Raw genomic sequence first — 16,341 nt, 5'->3', positions numbered from 1 at the left:
CTTTTATTATAACATTGATTGTTTGACCGGTTTCACATCCCAAGGCTCTTGGACTTCTTTTTGTCTATTCAGCTTCCACACTAACCCATTGAGGATTAGGTGTCCAACATTCCCCCCCTTAATCCCAAGGGTTATGTATGAGTCCAAGAAGAGAGTTGTAATACAAAATGTGCAAAAATGCAAGGAAACACTAGGCTGAATGTGCTCTCTGAAATGTTGGTATAAAGGGTGGTGGTTTGAAGATGACCACCAACACTGGAACGCTTAGTGCAGTTCCCGGAACTCTTCCAAAACTGGCAAGAAACTGAAGTCTTCTGCTAGAGGAAGTGCTCCTATTGTTTTAAATAGGGAAACCCTCAACCATGAAAGGGAGGTCTCACCCCGCATAAAAGGGAGAACTTCAACCTAAAAAGGGAAGTCTCAACCTGTGATGGTTTAAGGATGACCAACAACTTTGGAATGCTTAATGCAATTCCTAGAACTCTTCCAAAACTAGAAAAATGCTGGAGTCTTCTGCTAGAGGAAGTGTCCTCAATTTTGTTCCTGTAATTCTTCCAAAACTAGCAAGAAGTTGAAGTCTTCTGCTAGAGGAAGTGTCCCAGATTACCAACTGAAGGCATGTTTAGGGGCATCTTTGTTTCTAGCTACAACTCTGAAACTGGTGTGGCAAGTTGTGGCTCAGGCTCACTTGATGTGGCTTTGAAGCTTGTAGATGACCATCATTTCCCCCCCTATCAGATACAAGGTGAGATGATGGAGAAAACTCAACTGCAAGACTGTTTAATACTCTGGAACAAGTTCTGACATGTGATTGGAATATCTTCTTGGCTGTTGATGCCCATTGCCAAGAAGCAATCCATCCAAGATGAATCTTTGTTCTTGCAGGAGGCTTGTTTCTGAAGCATCTGTGTGAAGAATGGGTGGTTTTATGACAGTTCTTACATGGATGAATATCAAAACAGTGATCTTTCAAATGGCCAACTTGGTCACAGTGTTGGCATTCCACAATCTGTTGTTGTTGTTGTTGTTGTGGAAGAGGAGAACAATCTGGAACAGCTGGATGTGAACTGTCATGAATGAATCGAACACTTTGAAACTAAATGGGCTTTGAGTAGTCTGGAATATGAAAGGACAAGTCCTTGTCATATCCAAGACCGGTTTTGTGCTTTTTGTGGACAAGTTGTTCCCAAGGCCGATGATGGGCTTGGGAAGTGCAGACTGAGTTTCTTCATCTGCATGTACAACTACTTCTTTATTGGGTACTAAATCTAAACCAAATATAACATTATTGACTTGCTTATGATGGGTTGCAGTCTCAATGTTCTGAACAGAAACATGTTTAGAATGATGACTCCTATGTTTTAATTCTTCTCGCTGTAGCTGAGTTTCAAGCTGCAAAAAATCAATTTTCTCTTATGCAATTTGTAGACAGACTTGAATGTCTATGAGATAAACTTTGCTGACTTTTAATGTATCATGATTAGTAGACAATATCAGAGTTTTAAGGAACTCTAATACTTCACTAATTCTGGCCATTTTTTTTTCAATGCCTGATTTACACCTTAAAAACTGATCACAACTACTACTCAATGCAGAAAAGTAATGTCACTCATAGTACACAGCAATATCCTTTACAAATGTGCAACAAATGGTCAGTATGGAACCAGCAAGCACCAATTACAATCCATTACATAAAAATGACCAACACTATGTTCTGATAATACAACCGACTAAACTTTTCTCCACAAAAGGGTTACTTTTATTTGTCAAAACAATAACAGCCTTTATGCAGCCCACCAAACTCTTATGCAGTATTCGAATCAAGGAATCAATGCATAAATATGCCATAATTGGGGCAGCAACAACTGCAAACTTGCTTGGATCCTTCAAATACTCCTTCACTTTTTCGGCCAGTGGAAAAGAATAGTCAAGTTGAATAGCGATTGCTAATACATTCTTGTAACCATTGATGATAGCATGTGGAACAGCTGCAATTGTGGGATTACAGATCGCCAGAGAAAGAGTTGTAAATAATCTCATAAACTGCAAATTGCTTGCTGTGGTGTGCCAAAGATGGTCTTCCAGAACTATTCAGACACACGCATATGCCCAGTAGTTAATTCATGCATCATATGATACTCGGTCTTCAAAATACAAATACCAAATAGAGCCCTTGCAAAATTTCAATGCAACATACTAGGAGTTATGTATGGACTTGGCTCCATTCCAACACACTGCCTTCAAAATGTACAGAAGTGCTCGGCATGCACAATGATGTTGTAGATTCTTCAACGCAGAAACACAAATCACGCTCCAGTATTCAATCACAGAGCTAAATATTCATCATGTTCCAACATTCATTATAATGTCTCTTTTATTTAGTACTCAATGCAAATCAATCACGGTATAACCCAACGCGCGTAGAGAATAAATACTGGAGTTCTAGATCATATATAGTCGGTTGTCATAACCTATACATAATTACTATGATTCTTCATAACCAACACACGAACTCCAACATAGGTTCAACATTGTAAGCTATTGTTTCAATGCTTCTAAGTTCATAACCAGTGACATGCATCATTCAAAACTCAATGCCCATGAAATTAATCACTCCAGTGAGTCCAATCCAATGACAATTGTTTTCCCTTCAACCAATGTAGGAACCTAGCATTCGAGTCAATCTATCAGCTTCACCGCAATGTGGTGTATTGCTCGGGCTTGAACTCAGTCATTGAAACAAAACAACTAGCACATTGCAAACTTCAAAGAATTTTAAAACATACCATCTTTGTCCAGTGTTCAGATTAATGTAGTTAGCGTTCACCGTAGTTCTAAGAGCGACCAACACGAGTTGGGCAGTGTATGGTGAGTGTAAATACAATGTAATACACAGCGTTCAATGTAACCATCACTCAAGAAACTATCACCATTCAAGAAACTATTCAAACTTCAATGGAACCGGTGTTCAAAAAATATATATGGATGGGGCACCGTAAACATATGGTGAGTAACTGTGTATATATATGGTAGCATTAAACAACACATTCAATGTAATATGGTTGTGCATATATCACATGGAAGAGCGTATATCACATGTGAGAGCGTACATTCAATGTAATATGGTTAGCATAAATATTTAAATCCTAGCTTGCAAAACCCTGAGGATTTTTTTTTTTAAGTGCAAGAGCAAAATGTATATATATTCATAAAGGCAAGAACATGAGCTTGGAACCAGAAGTAGACACGCTGTCAGACAATGCGAAGATTAGGCAACATAGCGAAAAATACAATAGAAGACCTTTGAATAGTCGGCCATTAAAAACCATTTTAAATTCCCAAAGTCTCAAGGCATGAGCTCAGCAATAAAATACCATGGATCTACTTAAGAAATTGGAGGAAAGACGGTCTTTAAGTGCTAGTGTTGTGTGAAGGTCCTGCACCATTAGAATTTCTGAACCACGTCATAGTGCTCCAAGCCGAGGTATGGAGTAGCGTAAATATCAATACTAGCCATATCAAATTGGACCAGATTCAAGTATGTCATCTGAGCACATAATTTTCCATTCTGTAATGCATAAGTTCAAAATTCCATATGCAACATATTTGCCAATAATTCACCAATCACAAGATTGAACAATTATTGTGAGATTACCTTTTCTTTTTTTTTCTACTTTGGAGGTTGAAGCACCACCCTGATGGCTGAATCAAACACGAATTTGATATTCTGTTGTATTTTTGAACGGCACTCTATGTATGGAGATGCACCAATTTTCTTCTTGAACTCTTCCCCTTGAGCAGTTGTTATAGGAACAACAGTTGTTTCAGTGTTAGAAATTTGTTCTTCCCATTGAATTTGATGGACCAAAATGGTTTTCAATCAGGTGATATGGAATATGGCGTAGACAATGATTATGGCAGAGAGCCCAGAGAGCATAGAAAGGAAAGGAAAATTATGCACAGCCTAGGGAGCGCAGAGGGCACAGATAATGTCAGAGATTTGCAGCATTTAAACAGTGGCAGTGTTTAATGGGCAGCCATTGTGGAGGGGGCAGTAGACAAACTGACCACCGCAGAGGTTTTTGAATCATTTCAGGTTCCATATGAGATACCCATTGTATCTGCCCATCGGACACCTAAAATAATGGTAGAATATGCTCAGCAAACTGATGAAAGAGGTGTTAAGGTCACCCAAGCATTACCCATTATCACTCAAAGAGCAGATTATTAAGACTAAGCAGATTCAGAATGGCAAAGAGATAATTTGATGAAACCGCTTGGTGCATGTAAGTAGTAGACCAGATAGACAGAGGTGGCAGCTAATGGCAAACAACGGTTATGGCAGAGCGCGCACAAAGCGTAGGAAAGAATATGGCACAGAATGAGGAATAAAACGCTCAATAAGGTGGCAATTTTGATCAACTATGATTAGGAGAAAGGCAGAACTGACATGTATATAGAGACCACAAAACAAGTGGCTCAAATTTGAGCAGGACCAGCAATCGCCCGCTCTGATACCATGTTAAACACACATGGACAACAACAAATAGGAAAGATAAAACATGATAGTACATCTTTTATTAACAACTGATATGCATTTATAGTACATCGTTTGACCGTTGGGTTTCACATCCCAAGGTCTCTTGGACTTCTTTTTGTCTATTCAGCTTCCATACTAACCCATTGAGGATTAGGTGTCAAACAGCGCATAATCTGTTTTTCACAAAACAGCATCTTAATCCAATTGTTCAATGATTTGATATACTTACCCCGCGGTCCTTGGAGAAATCACCTTTCCGCTTCACTATAACTCACAGTTGTATCTATCGCGAACTCAGTGATAAATCCTCCTATTACCTAATCCAACCAATGATCTACTACACACGTGATTTTATCTTCGGTAGCTTCTAGCTTGCGCACCAGTTTTGGGGTCCACACAATAGGCTGATCTAATCTGCACCTTCCCACATTGTCAGCTAACCTCGCGATCCACTCGTACAACTCTACCAAAAATGTCGCGAAGAAGACCTCATGAATATCTGTGTATATATAGTGGTCCAACCAATCTTCCTCCGATATCCACAAGTTTTTGTTTTCCTGAACTGCGAACTCGTGGAGCTTCAAATCCCACCACTCTTCAATCTCTTTCTTTGTAGGGTTCTAGTGTTCCAACATCAGACACCCCTTAGGCAGATCTCAGTCCTGGCAATGAAACCATTTTTGGCTTATAGGGGCTTGACCCAGGTTCAGAAGAGTTATTTAGCCAAACAAATCCTGTAACTACTAGCCCTTTCAGCAACAGCCCGCGGAGCACAGACTGAGGTCTCACCCAAGGTAGCAGGGGAGGTTGCTGGATCCAGGTTTCTGCATGCTTGGAATGTCTAGATGTGGTTTGTAGGTTTCGCATACCATTTCGTAGCTTCGCTGCTCTGCTTTGCGCAGATCTAGACCCAGAATAATCCTTAATACTTATTAATGCACTATTTGATAGATTCAATCTACCTATTATGGTCTTTAAGCAAACATTTACCAGAGTTAACCAGTTCGCACACTCAGAATAAACAAAGATTCAAATATGTTCATAACATAAGAATATGCACATAAATAAAACAGTTATATTAACCATACAAAAGCCAGATCCACGATAGTTCATATTTAACACAGAATTTCAGAAGCAAATTATCTTTATTCAATTTCTTCACCAATACATCCAGATCCACCCTACGCACTCAACTACAAAGGTCCACACACACAGCTGTGGACTCTTCTAGGCCTCTGCACACACAGCTGCAGAGCCTCTATCTACTACCCAATCCCTCGACTCGGACTTACATACGCTTCAAGACTTTTCTCCTCAAAAACCCATTACATTTCAGATCTAAGATCATACCAAAAAACTAGCTACCTCTACCCATAGAGCCTCGCTCTATTTATACCTTTCCATGGACCGTGATCCATGGGTGGGCTGACTCAACTTATATTTATTTACATTATTTTTTGGCGGACTACCCTTTGACTCAACTTATTACAAATCTCACTCCACGCATCCCGTGGAGTCTTTACTCTATCTTTACCCAAAAATTTGGGCTTTGTGCCCCATGACCGTTCCGCGGGGCTTCTGCTACCCAACAATAATGGCATAGCCTCACGACTTCTTCACCAAGCCAAAGTTGCTCTTTATCTAATCTACGTGCTTCTTCCCCCGTGACTTACCCACAAATGTGTTTGTGGGGTTCACACCCTGATAAGGTAACAAGGTGATTCTGTGGAGCAACATATCATCAATTGGAATGGGTCGCCCTAGCTAGAGGCACCCATCATGAACCAGCGCCAACAATTGATGCACATAGATAGTATTAATTAGGTTGTGGCTAAAGTGTGGGATCCACAACATATTGAGAAATCTCACACGCTCAATTTTGGCCGCCCACTTCATTGGCTCAAGCCTTGTGACATTCACCTCATTGTACTAGACTAATTTCAAGTATTTGTTGGGTTCTAAATGTGTAAACTTCACATGGTCACCCCAAGCCCAGTCCTCCATCTTTAGAAATGGAACTCAGCCCAACGAATCGCCCTCAACAGGTACTTCCTTCGACAGTGATTCAGGGTCCTTAGTGACCTTCGCAGCAAATTTTCTAGGGGGTACATAAGGTGGTAGCCAAGTAATTGGCATTGCTTCCTCTGCATTGATATCTTTAACCCCCATAGTCAATTCTTATTCATCCAGGTCCAGGGGTTCTGTCAGTTGCTTGCTTTTATCCATTCGACCCTTCTGTGTAACCTCAGGTGGGTTTTTACGTGAAAAATTCCAAACTAGAGCATGTTGTGGCTTCTTCTGCTTCTTCTCTCCTACCGCGGAGGCAGTAGACTTTTGCCTCGACGGCATAGGCACTGTTGTAGGGACTGGTGGTGTTGTAGTCATTTTTTCAATGTTATCCTGGAATAGTTTCTTCTTCCACTCAGACAAACCTTCCTCAAACCGAAGTCCCTTCTACGAAAACTATTCCTCTACCTCTTTCCACTCTTGTCTAGACATGCATCAATCATCTCAGCTTAAACTTACGCACAAAATCTCAAGGCATTCTCTATGGAAGAAAATGTTTTGAATATGGAGCGGGATGCAGTATTTATAACCCTTTTTGAACTCAAATCCATCAATTTCCTTAAAATCTCCCTCATAAATTCTCTTTTGGTGGTAGATTTCCAAATATATGCTCCTTAAATTCTTTCCCACCACTCATTTTAACAGTAAAATAGTCATCCAATCACCTACAGTGTTTTCAACAGTCACTTTCTGGCTAGGCTACATAAGACCCAACATGCTAACGCAACTCCACCATTACAGCTCCCATCTGTACCTTTGGCCTAACTGTCATGCAGCGCAATGTCTTCACAAAATTGTTCCCTTGGAGAGTAGTTTATAGTCTCGTACTTCCTTGCAAACGCTTGAATTACTAAGACTGTCGTACATCCATATAGTCATTGCACAGGATCGCCCCTATACAACTTCAACCGACTCCCATTGATTCTTCCTAGAAATAGCTCCCCATTTAGCTTCACAAGCTGAACTGCACCAAAATCTGTAATGTCCTTGACGATGTATGGTCTCAGCCAATGCATCTGAAATCTTCCTAGAAATTTAGTAAACTTGCTATCATACATCAACACTAAATCTCCATTTTTAAAGGTGCGCTGCTTAATGTAGCGATCATGCCACACCTTCTCTCTAGCCTTCTCCACCTACTGATGAAAACCTTCCAAGAACTGATCTTCTTCTAACTGAAGTATCTGTGTAAGGCATTCTTCCATTATGTCTCGATCTACCACCTTCGTAACTGCAACAATCCTCAAACTAGTCATGATGTACTCCATTGGAATTACCACTTCTTGTCCATAAACTAGTCAGAACAGTATCTGTCCAGTCAACTTCTTACACTTAGTTCTATGTGCCCAAAGAACAGTTGATATGCGCACATCCCAATCATTCCAATTACGTTACATATCTTTGTCAAAGCATTCTCCAAGATCGTATTGAAAGATTCAACTATTCCATTTGCTTGAGGATGGTATGGCGTAATCTTTTGATGATACATCTGGAATTCCTCTAGAAAATCAGAAATCGTTTCATTCAAAAAATGCAAACCCTTATCACTCATCAAAATCTTAGGACATCTAAACCTAGAAAAAATGTATTCAAATATAAACTTCACAGTTGTAGCTACACTCCAATCCTTCATGGGTTGCGCCTCAGCCCACATAGTCAAGTATTTTGTTGTCGTGATGATGTAGCATGCTCCTATCTTCTTTCCTGGTGGCTAAATATGTCCCATATAATCTATTTCTTATTTATCAAAAGCCTATAATGAGACCTGCGAGTTCATAGGCAATTCATCCCTTCACGACGACTTCACGGTCCTTTAACAAACATAGCATGCCCTACAATACTCCTTGGAAAATTTGTGCATAGTTGGCCACCATAGCCCAGCTCGTAGGATCCTCTGCACAGTCACTCGTGCAACATAATGTCCTCCAACAACTCCTCCATGTGCTTCCGTGAGGATACTTTTTTTCTTGTAATCTGGTACATACTTGCGAAGAACTTCATCCAACCCCATTTTATACAAAATCCCTACAATTATGAAAAAATCGGTAGCCCTGACCACCAATTCCTTCTTCTCTTGCATCGTATATCCTTCAAGAGCAGTACCTATAGACATGAATTTGATTATATCTGCAAAATTTTCGTCTGCAACACGCACAATAAAGAGTTGTACATTAGGAAATCCTTCGTCCAGACTTGTAGGTTCTTCACCATTCTCAATCCTTGAAAGGTGATCTAGTCCAACATTTAATCTTCTTGTCTTCAAAATTATTCGAAGTCACACTCCTCAAATAGCAATAGTGATTTACAAATCCCTCCCCCCCAACATAGGCTTGTTGACCAGTTACTTCAAAGCTTTATTGTCCGTATACATTTTGAAGTGTGCACCCAACAGATAATGTTTGAACTTCTGGAGCACATATACCATCGCCAATCCTTTGCGCTCCATGGTTGAGTAGTTATTTTCCACCTTAGACAATTTTATTCTCACAAATGCAATCGGATGGTCGATATCTCCTCTGCCTGGTTGGGTTAAAACTGCTCCTAGCACTATTCAAGACGCATCCACATGGACATGGAATTATTTCTTCCAATCGGGGAACACTAGAAAAGGTGTTATAACCATACTTTCCTTCAAAACATCTAACCTTTTCTGGAAATCATCATCCCAACAAAATGTCACATCTTTGTTCAATAACATCTCCATGGGCGTAGTGATCTACGTGTATGCCTTAATAAACATCCCATAGTACCTTGTATGGCCCAATGTTGTACGCAACTATTTTACATTCCTTGTGGCCTCTAATTTGATAATCACTGCAATTTTAACAGGGTCCACCATCAACCCTTGGTTACAAACAATTTGGCCAAAAAGTATCCCATATCATATAAAAAATATAAACTTCTTCAAATTTAGGGAGATATGATACTTCCTACAAGTATCCAACATCAGGCGAAGACTTGAAACATGCTTTTTAACTAATCTGAACACTGTCCAACATCAAACTAGACCTCTAAAAACTTATGAATAAATTCCTTAAAGGAAATGACTACCACCCTAGAAAATATCCCAGGGGAATTCTTAAGTCCAAAGGGCATAACTATATACTCAAAGGAGCCCCATTCTGTGGTGAAGGTGGTTTGACTTCAATATTTTGGCATGATCTTGATGTGGTGATATCCTAAGAATCCATCTGTAAAAGAGTAGGCTTCTTGACCACCAATGTTCTCCAAGACTTCATCTGTGAATGGTGTAGGGAAGGGATCATGTACACAAGCATCGTTCAACTTCCTTAGATCTAGGCAAATCTTGGTTTCACCCTTTGTCTTCTTCTCTTGAACTACCATAGGACTAACCCAATCTAATTCTTATACATGCTCAATAATCCCTGCTGCGATCATCTTATCTAGATCTTCATGCACCTTTTATTTGTACTTAGGATTCAATCAATATGGTCCCTGCTTTACTGGCTTCGCATCTAGCTTCAGATTGATCTTCACAACACTCAGATCACCTACTATCCCTTTTAAATTAGAGAACTTTCTTGGAAACAAGTCTTGATATTCACATAACAACTCTGCGACCTTTTCAACTGTGTCCTCATCACAGTGATCACCTATATTCGCGAACTTCAGCTACGCTTCTGACCCAATATTCACTTGCTTGGTCTTCAATGGTTTTGAAATGTCAGGAACCACTACCTTACGCCTAGTGACTTCGTGTTGTCCCTTTGACTCAGGGATATTGATATTCTTGGGGTCTTCCTCACATTATTTGGTGGTAACGTTGTAGCATTACAAAGCATGGTGCAACTGCGTACTCCATTTAGGTTGTACCCATGAGATAAGCTCTATAGGCGTTCTGAATATCAAAACCTTGATTTCCTACAATGCTTCATCAATACACTTGAATCCATCCTCAAAACTGAATTTTAGCAGAAAATGTTCCTCCAGAACATCACACTTCACGATTCCATGTCTCAACTTTGTTTCTAGATACTAGTTCATCGAAATAATATCCAAAGTGTGGCAAAATATATGTACCCATTCAGGTTATGGTTCCTCTCCCCATGCTTTCGTCCAACAAGCTAGATGCTCACGTGAATCATCCTTCCCTGTATAATTTTCACTAATGTGGGTATTAGCATAGCCAAACTGCAGCTTCATCATCCTTCAGTACTCCTTCTAGTCTACAAAACTATTCTTATGTGTACCCCACCATCTAGCAGGTGTAGCTCTCAGCATGATGTCCAATGCTTGGAACTGATTCTCCTCCAGTACATCCCTTTCAAAATTATCAAGAAACAAATTGACATCTTCTAAGCCATCATAATATGGTAAATTTCATACCTCACTAGATATACATTGGAGTGATCTAGTAATTTTGTTACATCGCAAAGTTGATACTTCATGCAATCTATTATGCTAGTTCTCAAGATTCTCATCTAAATCCAAGTTTCAAGAGTTGTTCTTTTCCCACATAATTCTTCCATCTGCCATAGGGTTGATCCAATCCTCATTCTGCTAGTAATATTATAGATCTTGTCAATATCATCCTCCTCATAGTAATCCCAGACTGGTTCAGTATACCATGCACCCTCAGCTGGGTCCAAAGTAACAATGACTCTTAGTTCCTTCTTCTCAAACGTCATGTTTCACTTCTTCAGGTTGATGACCGCATTCATATCAAACACCCAGTTGATTCCAAGTAGCACTGAGTAGGGATTACTATCATCCACTATTTCAATTACCTCAAAATCAGCAATAGCATGCACCCCTTCAATGTCTATAGTTACTCCATGTAAGCATCCCACAAGAATAATTTTCTATTGGTTCGCCATGCATAGTTGAATTGGGGACCATTGTAGCATTAACTTTCTCATTCTTTCCCAGGTTTGCTTAAGAAAAATATTCACATCAGATACCAAATCTAGGATCATTTGGTCCATTTCAAATTCTCTTATTTGTGCAGTCAGTCTCATCTCCTGACCAGTCCTTTTCTTACTTTTATCTACTTTATGCACTGCGCACTGTTCAGGCAACGACTTACCCTTGCCATTGCAAGTGTATATTAAATCTCGTGGTCCATGCACTGCTTTCTGGCCCCTTAGGAGCTTCATGCAAGTCAGCAAGAAGGATATCAATACTGAGGGATCTGTTTCTTGCACAGCAATGACTTCTTCAGGTTTCTTTGTTCGTGCATTCTGATTCTTTGATGTGGAAGCTCCTGAATCCACAAAGCTCTTTTTCACCTCCATAAATGTTTACTTCACCTTATGAAAATAAATTTCAGCATCCTTGTTAGCAACCTTGCACACCCATGTATTCCCTTTTGGTTGTTTCCCTACGGCTTTATCTTCCCTGTAGCTATACTGCTTCGCGTAACTATATTAACACTAGGGCCATCTTCACATGGTTCTGACCTCATTATTTGATTTTTCTAAGTGGACTACTGGTTCTTCTTCTCTTGCATCTTTGCGATGAGTATAGGACAATCCTCTATAACATGGTCAATCTATCGGCAATATTGGCAAGATGGGTTTGTCTGGTTTTGACAATCTCATGCAAAGTTACCTGGTTCCCCACAATTGTAACAAATAATATGTCTATGATCTCTTCCAACTCCTCCCCCTCATCCCCATCCTCTTCCTTGGAATCCTCTACACGTTGCAGGTGTGCCTTGATCCTGATAAGGACGTGTCTCAGATTGTACTCTATATGTCAGAGTTCTGTCCATAATTAACTCATAGCTTTGGAAATTGCACTCATCATGGCCTACATGTTTAGAAATCTAGGGCTTTGATATGTTAATGATTTCTTGATCTAGGTAACTAATTGTGAAGTCCTTTTTAACTTTTTGTTTATACAAACAATTTATTTCTTATGTGTGTGTTCATTAACATCATCAACCAACTACCATGAAAAATAAACAAAATAACAATAACACAAGATATAGGAAGAAGCCAGGGAAAAACCTCTAAAAGACCTTGAGAGGAAAAACCCACGGAAAATATTCTTATAGAATCTTCACTTGACAAAATTTCCAAGACCTAGACAAAGACCCTTTGACTGATGTGTCTCCAAGATCAAGGCAAGTACCTTTGACTATTGTTGTCCTCTTACTACTACTGTCCTCTAACTATTGTATAGTGAACTAGATCAACTTCTATATGAGCTAGGAGTAGCTTCTACCTTCCTTATACCTTTCCTCAAATTGTACTTTTTTAAAGGGTGATTACAAATCAAGTTTTTACCCAACAACTTGATCTTCCTCTTGTTATTTTAGTCAGCCCTGTAAGTCTACAATTTCACTGTGAATGATTTCACTAGATGTCAAGGAGTGGCTCTTGTAGCCCTCCTATATATTGAATTTTCTTAAGGATTAGCCTTCTGTATCAAGATCCTTACCCTTGACCTTAGAATGAACCTTTTGGAGACCTTGTCGATGATTGTCCTAGCAGCCCTAGTTCAAAGAAGAATATGCTGCAATTCAATTTCACATGTGGGAGAGGTTTAGGGCTCTTCTATCCCTCCTAAACCTTCACTATTCTAGTGGGCTACTTCCACTTATTTCTTCCCTTCAAAATATCCCAAAAATGAACCCTTTCCTTTCCAAAACAAGCATACAAGATGATGCCCTAGTCTCAATCTGTTTCTGCGCATGTGGATAGACTTCTTGCTATTCTCGATGCCAAAATAGACTCATTTTTCTTGTTGACCTATGGCTCCTTGTCTTGACCTTTTCCTCACACCATTATCTCTGATTTTGAACAAGTTCTTGAGTATCATAGAGTGACCGAATTGATGTCCTTGAATGAGGTGAGAGCGGTGCTTTTATAGTCTTCTTATGATGCCTCATTAGGCCAACATGACTATCCTTAAGCCAACTTGAAATCTGCCTTAAAGCCGTCTTCTATCAATACACGCGTAAGCCTTCTTTGTGCCAAATTAATGGCTCTTTTTCCTTGATTTTGGAGGAGGAATTTTACATGGTTATTTCCCTTGATCTTGGAGACACAACTTCTCATTTTGACATATTATTTACAAGTGTAACAATTATAATCATGACACAATCCTATCACCTAGACTAGAGCTCACAATGGGAGCTACTAAAACAATGTTGAGCATGAAACCCATGACTCAAATTTTACAAAATAATTTTCTAGATACAAATTTACATCATGTGTCACTATAAATACCAGAACTAGTTACACTTTCTTCAACACTCCCTCTTAACTAGGGAGGTATTTATACATACATGGTACTTGGACAATTTTTCAAGCTCTCGGAATAATTTTCATAAGAAGATCGGATTTTCAATCCATCTATTATAGCATCATTTCAACCAAAAAATTTTTTCATTTAGAAAGGCCTCAACTAACAACTCTATCTCTCACTTAGATTAGAGCACAAAATGTTGGCAATACCAATGACTCATAGACACTCATCATCATTGTCTCTCTTAGGGTCATACCCACCCGAGTTTTCTCCTAGTATGCCCTACTAGGAATATTATCATCTTTGGTTCCCAGCCCTAAAGAATATCGGTTCTCTTGCCCACTCTTGTCTTGGATGCCCTACCACATCCTCAAATAGTGTCGGATGCCAGATGACTACACAATCCTCCATTCTTTCTTCCAAACCAAAGACAAGAATGTCGTGCCTAACTCTCCCTCTTAACCAAGGAGTTCCAAGTTTTACCTTACTCAAAAACTTGTTCAAGTTCCTTTCCTCATAGAAACTTTACAGAGCTCCCTCTCAAATAGGGACTCTTTCATCAGCACTTTATAGGGTCTTCTAGTTTCTTGATGTCATCACTTTCTTCATATGTAGGGTCCAACCATCCATCACTTTCCTTCATCATATCACTCCTTCCTTCCCGGAAAGTATCCTTCTTGGCTTTATATCTGGATCTATCTTCATAGGGTTGTTAGCTTTGTGGGGCCTGACCCAGGTTAAACGTTAGTTAGCCAAAAAAATACCTACACTACTGGCCCTTTCGACATTAGCCTATGGAGCGCAGGCCGAAGTCTCACCCAAAGCAGTATGCGGGGATGCTGGAACCACACACTGAGATGGTTGTGATGTCGATTTATACCCTCTGTTCCTACTTCTGCACAAGTCACTAAGCTTTAGGGCTCTGTCAATATACCCTTTATTCCAGCCTTTAGTACCTCTGCAAAGGTGTATGATTGACCTTCGCGCAGCCTTAACCCGTAGTCCAGGTACTTTCAAGCAGCTATGATAGAATATTGTATAGGTTCCCAAGTTATCTTAAGTGTTTTACTTATCTTACTAAACAATCCAAGTTATTGCCAAATAATAATAGAGTTTTGGTAAGTGTCTGGACCATCCCAAATGGAAAATTTCAACGACAAGATCTCTGCTCGTATAGATATAGATCCCACATTGTCTTCTTCTTCTTTAATTTCACCACTTACGACAAGACAAGTTAAACTTCTATATGCGTGCATAATATATATCTATATATTATGTACTTTTGTTTCTTATATAAGTTTAAGACTCTATCGCCAGGACGTATAGATGCCATGCTCATATATGAACCAACCTGCATAATAAGATCTGATCCTATGAGATCTGTGGTTCATGACAACAACTAGGGAGAGTTTCTGACACAACAACTACTTGGATGTCATTTTAGTTTTGTTCTATGAATTGTTCAACTTAGATATGCAATATCTTATATATACAAGTTTTTTGTATACTTTCATTGATATGGCATCCTGCCTGTCATATCAAAACTGACTGAAATGGATTTCACCTAGCCAGAGAAACAATTCAATTTAGATATGTAGAGAGTTCTTCTTTTTCACATGGATGGGTCACTTACATATGGATTGGTTTAGCCTCAATCGACTACATGCCACTAGGTCAACGTCAGACAAGGGTATGGTTCATATTTAGACAAATCCACTTTGATTACCCAAATGGAAGCATCTAACTCCATCAAAACTTGTTTTATTAGACCTGCTATGTTTCCATAAGCTCTATGTATTGTGTTGCTTTAGTCCAACTACCAGCCTTACTTTTTTAGTGTCATTCCCATAGCAATAAGCCTGACATGATGCCTTAAGCCCCCTAGTCAATGGCAGCCTTAATAGACTGCTGCAGTAATAAGCTCCATTGTTCAAACATATGCAAGTAGAACTTATCTATGCCAGTATAATATGTTAATATATTTTATGTAAGATTGATTCTTGGATTTTCCATATAAATTCATATTACTAGCCTTAGTCCAAGCACTTATAGGTCTTGCCTTGGTCCTGGGAAACAAGCCTGTTGGAGACAAGCTTATTAGTCCTGTTAGTCTCGCTTGGGGAGCCCTCCCCCTATGGACACTTGCTTTTAGTATTAGCAGCAGCCTTGGTCCAGATAAAAAAAAGCCACCTTAAGTTACTAGCTTATTATTCCAAGCAGTTAGTCCCATGGATGGACTGCCTGGAGCCAGACTAGCAGAAAGAGTCCAAGCCTGCCAACAAGATGCCACCTTTAATTACCAAATTTACCACACCTGTTTCCATGTTTGCATTCTCTTACCAGTTGTCGAAGCTTTCACTAACAACTTATCCATTTCTAACTAACAAATATTTTCTGAGCTTCTTCATCACATGGTCTCATGGATGGCTTTCACTCATGATGCATAGAGGTGAACTGACCAGTCTTATTTGGTGAACTGACCCAGTCTGTTGGAGCTTCGGAGAGGAATATCTAATTGG

Source organism: Pinus tabuliformis, chromosome 5_1, assembly GCF_031772625.1.
Source record: "Pinus tabuliformis cultivar Carrire ecotype Pingquan chromosome 5_1, CPIR1, whole genome shotgun sequence".
NCBI classification, from domain to species: Eukaryota; Viridiplantae; Streptophyta; class Pinopsida; order Pinales; family Pinaceae; genus Pinus; species Pinus tabuliformis.
This window is presented reverse-complemented; position numbering follows the sequence as displayed.